Source organism: Phaseolus vulgaris, chromosome 10, assembly GCF_000499845.2.
Source record: "Phaseolus vulgaris cultivar G19833 chromosome 10, P. vulgaris v2.0, whole genome shotgun sequence".
Taxonomy (NCBI): Eukaryota; Viridiplantae; Streptophyta; class Magnoliopsida; order Fabales; family Fabaceae; genus Phaseolus; species Phaseolus vulgaris.
In genome coordinates this window covers 27,557,710-27,566,094 of record NC_023750.2, presented here as the reverse complement: position 1 = coordinate 27,566,094, position 8,385 = coordinate 27,557,710, and the positions used below count along the sequence as shown (strand labels likewise).

The 8,385-nt window shown below is 44.2% G+C and overlaps 1 non-coding gene and 2 pseudogenes across 1 annotated transcript; all 3 read right to left on the bottom strand.

Moving 5' to 3' along the window:
* Positions 1–4,649: 4,649 nt before the first annotated feature.
* LOC137819838 (5S ribosomal RNA) lies at positions 4,650–4,768 on the bottom strand. The gene has a single exon (XR_011082450.1). It is a non-coding gene; the product is annotated as a 5S ribosomal RNA (ribosomal RNA).
* A 241-nt stretch (positions 4,769–5,009) lies between these two features.
* Positions 5,010–5,128, bottom strand: LOC137819879 (5S ribosomal RNA; annotated as a pseudogene).
* Positions 5,129–5,360: 232 nt separating this feature from the next.
* LOC137819859 (5S ribosomal RNA) lies at positions 5,361–5,479 on the bottom strand (annotated as a pseudogene).
* Between the last annotated feature and the right edge of the window lie 2,906 nt (positions 5,480–8,385).

Sequence of the window (8,385 nt, the reverse complement as noted above, 5' to 3'; positions counted from 1 at the left end):
TAATAGAACTTTGGGTCAATTATTGCGATGCTTTATTTTCGGGAATCCAAGGGCTTGGGAGGATTTACTACCTCATGTTGAGTTTGCTTATAATAGGGTAGTAAATTCTACCACTAACCATTCTCCTTTTGAGGTTGTTTATGGGTTTAATCCCCTCACACCTCTAGATCTTCTTCCCATTCCTGTACTTGATGAGGTTCTATGCAAGGACGGTTTTGAAAAGGCTTCTTTTATTAAGCATTTGCATAACCGCATCAAGTTACAAATTGAGAAGAAAGTTGGTAAGTATGTTGACACTGTCAACCAAAGGAGAAAGGCATTAATCATTGAGCCCGGCGATTGGGTTTGGCTTCATTTGAGAAAGGATAGATTTCCTTCTCTAAGGAAATCCAAACTTATGCCTCGTGGTGATGGCCCTTTCCAAGTCATCAAGAGGATTAATGATAATGCCTATGAGTTAGATATGCCTACTACTTATCTTGGTAGTAATTCTTTCAATATTACTGATCTCACTCCTTTTGCTGCAGGTTTCCCAAATTCGTGGACGAATTCTCTCCAACCCGGGGAGTATGATGGAAACCAAGTAGAGGATGCTCAAGCCCATGAGGCCCAAGCCCAACAAGGGGCCCAAGCCCAACGAATCACTAGGAGCATGGCAAGAGCTTTGGGACAAGAGTATCAAAAGATGGCTCTTCTTATTTCTTTTATAGTGTAGGGGTGCGGATGTAATAAATAGGTGTGTAAGTAGTAAGGGATGCTAGGGGGAGTGTAGATAGGAGTTAGGAGGTGCCAAACTAGGAAGGAAAGTCACACTTCCTTCATGCACTAGTTGGCGCCGAATTTGAGTGTCATTTGGGGCACATTTGGCTTTGCATTTCAGCACCTTATAGGCTATAAATAAAGGTGCTGCCCTTGTACAAATCAGATTTGGAAATTAGAAGTAGAGAGACTAACTCAAATTTAGAGAGAAATTGTAAGTCTTGTGTTTTCTTCTTCCTTTGCCTTATCTTGTGTGCCAATTTTGTAAAGGGGACACTATTTTTCCCTCTCGGGGGTTTTTTAACGAGGTCACCCAAATAAAGAAAAGAAAAGTTCAAAGATATTCCCATTCTAGCTTTTTCCTTTTCATACGATCTAGGATCAAAGGTCAAAGAAACAAAGACAAAACTGAGGCGTCGCCACAGTAAGGCGTCGCCAGGATAAGGCGTCGCCAAGATAAGACGTCGCCAAGATAAGGCGTCGCCAAAATGAAGCGTCGCCAAGAGAGGGCGTTGTCGGAACATAAGGCATCGCCAGAAACAGGCGTCGCCACCAAACTGTCAAGCAGAAGTCAAGTCCAGGGTAAGATAACAGGTATGCCAGTATAAGTTAAAATCTGGGCGCCTAGTCCTTGAGCAGGAGTTAAGGGATTCCTCCGGGACGCCCCCTCCTCAAGTAGGAATAGCCAGCCCCGGTACCAGATAAGTTAAAATCCGGGCGCCTAGTCCATGAATAGGGGTTAAGGGATTCCTTCGGGACACCCCCTCCTCAAGTAGGAATAACTAGCCCCGGTATCAGATGATAGATATAAGTTAAATCTGGGCGTCTAGTCCTTGAGCAGGGGTTAAGGGATTCCTTCGGGACGCCCCCTCCTCAAGTAGGAATAGCTAGCCCCAGTACCAGATGAGTTAAAATCCGGGCGCCTAGTCCTTGAATAGGGGTTAAGGGATTCCTTCGGGACGCCCCCTCCTCAAGTAGGAATAACTAGCCCCGGTGTCAGATGATAAATACAAGTTAAATTTGGGTGCCTAGTCCTTGATCAGGGGTGAAGGGATTCCTTCGGGACGCCCCCTCCTCAAGTATGAACAGCTGGCTCCAGCGTCTGATGTTCAGAACAGTTTAAAGTCCTCAGTGCATCCGGGGAAAGGGGAGTACCCCTGGGCAATGTGGAGGCACCAGAGAAAGCCCTCCTCACCCTCGAGTGAGTTCAGGCGAGAACAGATTAGAAGACCTCTTTGCTTAAGAAAATGGAGGCAAGATTGAAAGTCCTCAGTGCAGAACCAGGCCAACGAAGTTTTAGGCGTTAGCATAGAAATGTGCATGACACTTAGCAGTTCAGGCGAGCGACATTTCAGATATTAAGATTGACCCAAGCCACTGCCCAGTAAGTGATCTTGCATTAAGTGTTATCACTACGAACTAATAGTTTGTTCAGTTAAGTTGATTTTCACAGGGATAAGCACCGATGGGTGCTAAGTTGATTTCTCTAAGACAAGAGTTAGTCAGCTATAACAGATGATTACACAACAGAGTAAAGGCGAAACAACCGAGAAATACGTTGAAGATAAGTACCAGTTGAGCCTTTGATATAGAAAAGAAAGCGGAAACGGGTAAGAGTGCAAGAGAAGTTAGAAGCGGAGAAGAATGTAAAGATGAAGTTCAAATAAGCATTAAATAAAATCCAGAGCGGAAGGCACCAGGATGGAACAACACACCTTGAAGAACCTACCTTTCCACCCTGTGAAGGTTTGCTGGAAAGGGGTCAAAAGAATCCTACCGGGGACGTTGTTGAGGGTCACCCAGAGGTTGTTTCTCTGCCTCTTCACCTCAAAAAAGTGAAGGAAGATGTCTACAGAGGGTGCACATCCTAGGAAGCCAAACAGAATGTCAAAGGCTTTAACGAAGGCCCAACTGTTAGGATACAGTTGGGCTGGGGCAGCATTCATCTCAGTCAGCAGCTCTCTCTCGAACCTAGAAAAAGGAAGGCGCACACCGACGCGCTTAAAGACCACCTGGTAAAAGTAGAAAAAGGGGACCCCGTCGTTGGCCCGCTCGTCTCCGCATACCGGCTCCCCTAGGGTGCAGAGAAGCACGGTGATATCGTTGTCGTGCCTCTTCGCGAAGGCACGATGATCGTAAGTGCTCGAGTCCCCCACGTGTTCCCTCAAGGCTCTGCCGGTGAGTAAGCTCGAACACTCATCAAGGAGTTCGCGCGAAGCCCATGCATAAAGATCCTTGGGGTTCACCCTGGAGGAAGAAGAGTTAGTAGACATGTTGAGACAAGATGTCAATAAATGGCCTAAACGATCAAAGAAGGAAGATCCGGCGGTAACGCAGAAGGAAGAAGTCGACGATAAAAGAACGCAAGAAGAACTCTTTAGAAAGAAGGATGAACTGCGCAGGGAAGATGTGGAAAATACGGGAACGATGAGTGCAAGTACGGGATTTCGAAGACCCAAACATTACAGTTGAGGCGCCATAGGATGCCAAAGAGGGGGTCGTGCGATTGAGCCACATGTTATAAGATTAAGGCATGACCTGGAGAGTCACTTTTCTTGCTCAGAGAATATCACATCGTCAGAGTCCTCAAGGGTACGTAGCGCTGACGGTGCAGAAAATGTCACGTCAACCAGTCAGGGAGTGACACGTTATCAAGATATCTCAAGAACAAAGGGGCGAGGCCTTAGCCTTAGTCTTTTCGCTGAAACAAGTTTCAGCTCAAGATTGGGGGGCTTGTGTACCGTCCCGTCATCGGACGTTGACTGAAGGTAAAAGTCAACGCATGGTGGAACCCCTCCGGGAACCCATCGCCTAAGTAAGGCGTCGCCCAAGAAAGGCATCGCCCAAGAGAGGCATCGCCCAAGAAAGAGGCATCGCCAAGCAAGGGTACCGCCAGGTTAAAGCATCGCCAAGCTAAGACATCGCAAGGAGGCTTCGGGCCTCGATAGTTCAGAACAGTAGCAAGGGGAAGAGAAAGGTGGCTTCAAGGCCCTAAATTCTAGTACTAGTAAGGGGTAAACCTGTCTCGTGAAGTATCCACGCCACTGCTGGGAGGTCCTGGGACAGATACGACCCAGGAGAGGGCCATGACCAGGGGAGAACCACGTGCGTGATACGAGAGAAAGGTAGATACACCCCCAGGGCGAGTGACTAGTGATTGGGGCGCATGAGTTGGCACCTAAAAAGTCAACCCACGTGACAAATGCACTTCGCAGAAAACAGGGCTCACACGATGGAAAAAACCCTAAGTTGGGTGGCGGCGCTGTAGGACCCTCTGCACAGAATAAACGATCAAGTCAAAGGGGCACGTGGCAATACCCACGTGCTCATTAAAAGTTTCAGGGAAAGTTTGCCAAGGGACGCGTTAATTCAGTTAAGATTCGAATGTTCTAAGGAATGTTTGGATACACCTTCAATGCGCTTTAACGCGCTTTAAAGATTAGAGGTGTATAAAAAGGGACCTTGGGGCATTTGAAAAGGGATCCGAGTTTGAACCTAATTCTCGCAGTTACACAGAGCACTAACCCTAGTTGTTTTCTCTGCGCACCCACTGTGAGCACAAGGCAATAAGGGCAACACCATTCTAGTTCACAGTTTTTAGTCACTCAGCACAGTTTTTTCGACCACCTCCCAAGGGTGTGTCACTTTGATGTTTCTCACTAGCTGACTTGATCGTCGGAGTGCAAACGGCCGCGAGGGTGCCCCTTTGTTCACTTCTTTTCAGGTATCAAAGACGGAGCATGACAAAAGTGCCCTAGCTCGCGAGGACAAGCCACGCACACAGACGACCCTGGTCAGTGAAAAAAAAGCACAAAAAAGGTGAACTCATGGTTTGACTTTCTAGGCCAGGAAGAAGAAGAAAAAGAGAACACAAAAAGGAAATACAAAAAGAAGTGCAACACGAGTACTTCCCAGGACGTCACCCATCCTAGTACTACTCTCGCCCGAGCACACTTCAATGCAGAGTTCTGATGGGATTCGGTGCATTAGTGCTGGTATGATCGCACCTGTCAAGTGTAGCGCGATCAATACCTATATGGGTTTGCAGGTGGGCTTCAGTTTCAAAATGGTTGGACCTTGAACGCGATAACTCGCTACACAACACTATTTCATGATCGTTTTTGTAGGTACTTTAAGATTTTTATTTAGAGGCAGCAAAAAAAAAAAAGCACAGAAAAGGAGAACTCATGGTCTGACTGTCTAGGCCAGGAAGAAGAAGAAAAATAGAACACAAAAAAGAAATACAAAAGCATGTGCAACACGACGACTTCCCAGGAGGTCACCCATCCTAGTACTACTCTGGCCCAAGCTTTGTTAACTGCATTGTTCTGATGGGATCTGGTGCATTAGTGCTGGTATGATTGCACCTGTCAAGTGTAGCCCGATCAATACCTATATGGGTTTGCAGGTGGGCTTCAGTTTCAAAATGGTTGGACCTTGAACGCGATAACTCGCTACACAACACGATCGTTTTTGTAGGTACTTTAAGATTTTTATTTAAAGGTCAACAAAAAAAAAAGCACAAAAAAGGTGAACTCATGGTGTGACTGTCTAGGCCAGGAAGAAGCAGAAAAACATAACACAAAAAAGAAATACAAAAAGAAGTGCAACACGAGGACTTCCCAGGAGGTCACCCATCCTAGTACTACTCTGGCCCAAGGCCACTTAGCTGCGTTGTTCAGATGGGATCCGGTGCATTAGTGCTGGTATGATCGCACCTGTCAAGTGTAGTGCAATCAATACCTATATGGGTTTGCAGGTGGGCTTCAGTTTTAAAATGGTTGGACCTCGAACGTGATAACTCGCTACACAACACTATTTCAAGATCGTTTTTGTAGGTACTTTAAGATTTTTATTTAGAGGTCAGCAAAAAAAAGCCCAGAAAAGGTGAACTCATGGTTTGACTGTCTAGGCTAGGAAGAAGAAGAAAAACAGAACACAAAAAAGAAATACAAAAAGAAGTGCAACACGAGGACTTCCCATGATATGATTCCACTAGCACACTTTGAATGATTCTTGACATTCTTAGGAATCATCTTGAGTTGGATATGAGATAGGCACCGAAGGAAAGAAAAGATGAAGAACAACAAAGAAACAAAAGCACCGAAGCAAAACTAAAATGGAGCTGAAAATGCCGAACAGAATTTTAAGAGAAGCAAGCTAAGACATGAACAAATAAAGAGAAGGAAGGAAGGAGAAGAGAAAGCTCATGAAGATGGTGGAATGGTTGGATTATCACGCCACTAGAAGGATGGAGACTCCAAGATAAGTGTGCAAGCCGCCACTTGAGGTAACCATTGAACCATCAAGATAAGACTAGTGAGGAAGGCACAAAGCTCTCTAATGCTCTCTCAAAAAGTGAGTATAGTTTCTCTAATCAAAATTCAAATCTGGAATGTACAAGTGCAGCACCTTAATTTATAGCCTAGAGGTGCTGAAATGCAAGGCAAATTAAATTTAAAGTTCCCCCCAAAAGCTAATGAAAGTGGCGCCAACTATGGTCATGAAGAAGGTGTGACCTTCTCTCTCACTTTGGCACCTCCCTAGTTACTCCTACACCTATCTACTAACGCACCCCCCTAATACTCCTAACTAAGGACCTAAAGATGCTTTAACAAAAGAGGTTTCTAATGTTTCCCTCTTAAGCACCTTCACACAAAGATATTACAAAAAGAGAAAATAATCGTCCATTAGCTCCTAAAGCTTTGAACATGTTTCTTGTAAGCCTTTGAGGTGGGCTTTGACCTCCATGGGCGTCCTCCACTTGAGCCTCAAACTCTTCTCGCTCTTGATGATTGGCCTCCATGTCCACTTGATCTTGATCTCCATCATACTCACCGAGTTGGAGAGAATTCGACCACGAATTCTGGAGACCTACAGAAAAAGGAGTTAGATCGCTGACATTAAAAGTATGACTACCTAAGAGTGTATCAGGCATATCTAACTCATAAGCATTGTCATTAATCCTCTTGAGGACTTGGAAAGGTCCATCCCCACGAGACATTAGTTTGGACTTCCTTTGAGTAGGAAAACGATCATTCCTCAAGTGAAGCCAAACCCAATCTCCCTCATCAAACAACAATGCCTTTCTCCTTTTATTGGCAAGTTCAACATACTTGCCAACCTTCTTCTCAATTCTCTTCTTGATGTCTTTATGCAAATTTTTCACAAAAGAAGCTTTTTCATCCCCATCTTTGCACAAGACATCTCCAAGAAGGGGAATAGGAAGAAGATCAAGAGGTGTTAAGCGGTTAAACCCATAGACAACCTCAAAAGGAGAATGTGAGGTGGTAGAATTTACTACACAATTATATGCAAACTCAACATGGGGTAGTAAATTCTCCCACACTCTAGGATTCCCCGAAATAAAACATCTCAATAGTTGTCCCAAAGTTCTGTTCACCACCTCGGTTTGACCATCAGCTTGTGGGTGGCAAGTGGTAGAAAATAAAAGCTTAGTTCCAAGCTTGCCCCACAAGGTCTTCCAAAAGTGACTCAAGAACTTGGGATCTCTATCGGACACTATAGATCTAGGGATCCCATGCAAACGAACCACTTCTTGAAAGAAGAGGTTTGCGATATGACATGCATCATCCACTTTGTGGCAAGGAATAAAGTGAGCCATCTTTGAAAAACGATCCACTACCACAAAAATGGAGTCCTTTCCCTTTGATGTCTTGGGTAATCCTAAGATAAAATCCATAGATATATCAACCCAAGGCATTGAAGGGATAGGAAGAGGAGTATATAAACCATGGGGATGCATTTTAGACTTAGCTCTGCGGCAAGCTATGCATTTATCACACAAACTATGAACATGTTTATGCATATGAGGCCAAAAGAAATGTTCATGCAACACATCCAAAGTTTTAGCAACCCCAAAGTGACCCATTAAACCACCCTCATGAGCTTCTCTAACAAGAGATAATCTAATAGAGCATTGAGGAACACAAAGACGTTTTCCTTTAAAAAGAAAGCCATCTTGTATAAAAAAGTCTTTGTGTCCGCCCTTAAGACACTCTTGATAGATGAGAGAAAAATCAAGGTCATCATGATAAAGTTCCTTAATGTGATCAAAACCAAGATATGGAGAGCTTAAAAGATTTAGCAAAGTGTATCTTCTAGAAAGTGCATCCGCCACAATGTTTACTTTGCCTTGCTTGTGTTTGATCACATAAGGAAATTGCTCAATGAATTCCACCCACTTAGCATGCCTCTTGTTAAGTTGTTTTGGCTTTTCAAATACTTAAGAGATTCGTGATCACTATGTATCACAAACTCTTTGGGAAAAAGATAGTGTTGCCAAGTAAACAAAGCCCTAACAAGTGCATATAATTCTTTATCATAAGTGGAATAATTGAGATGACTTCCCTTCAATTTCTCACTAAATAGGCTATGGGGTGGCCCTCCTGAAGGAACAACCCCAATACCTATGCTTGAAGCATCACACTCAATCTCAAATGTCTTAGTGAAATTAGGAAGGGCCAAGATGGGAGCATTAGTCAATTTTTCTTTCAAAGTTTCAAAAGCTTTTTGTTGTGCTTCTCCCATTGAAAGACCACATCCTTTTCACTATGTCATTGAGAAGTGCGGCAATGGTACCAAAGTTTGGGACAAATCTTCTAT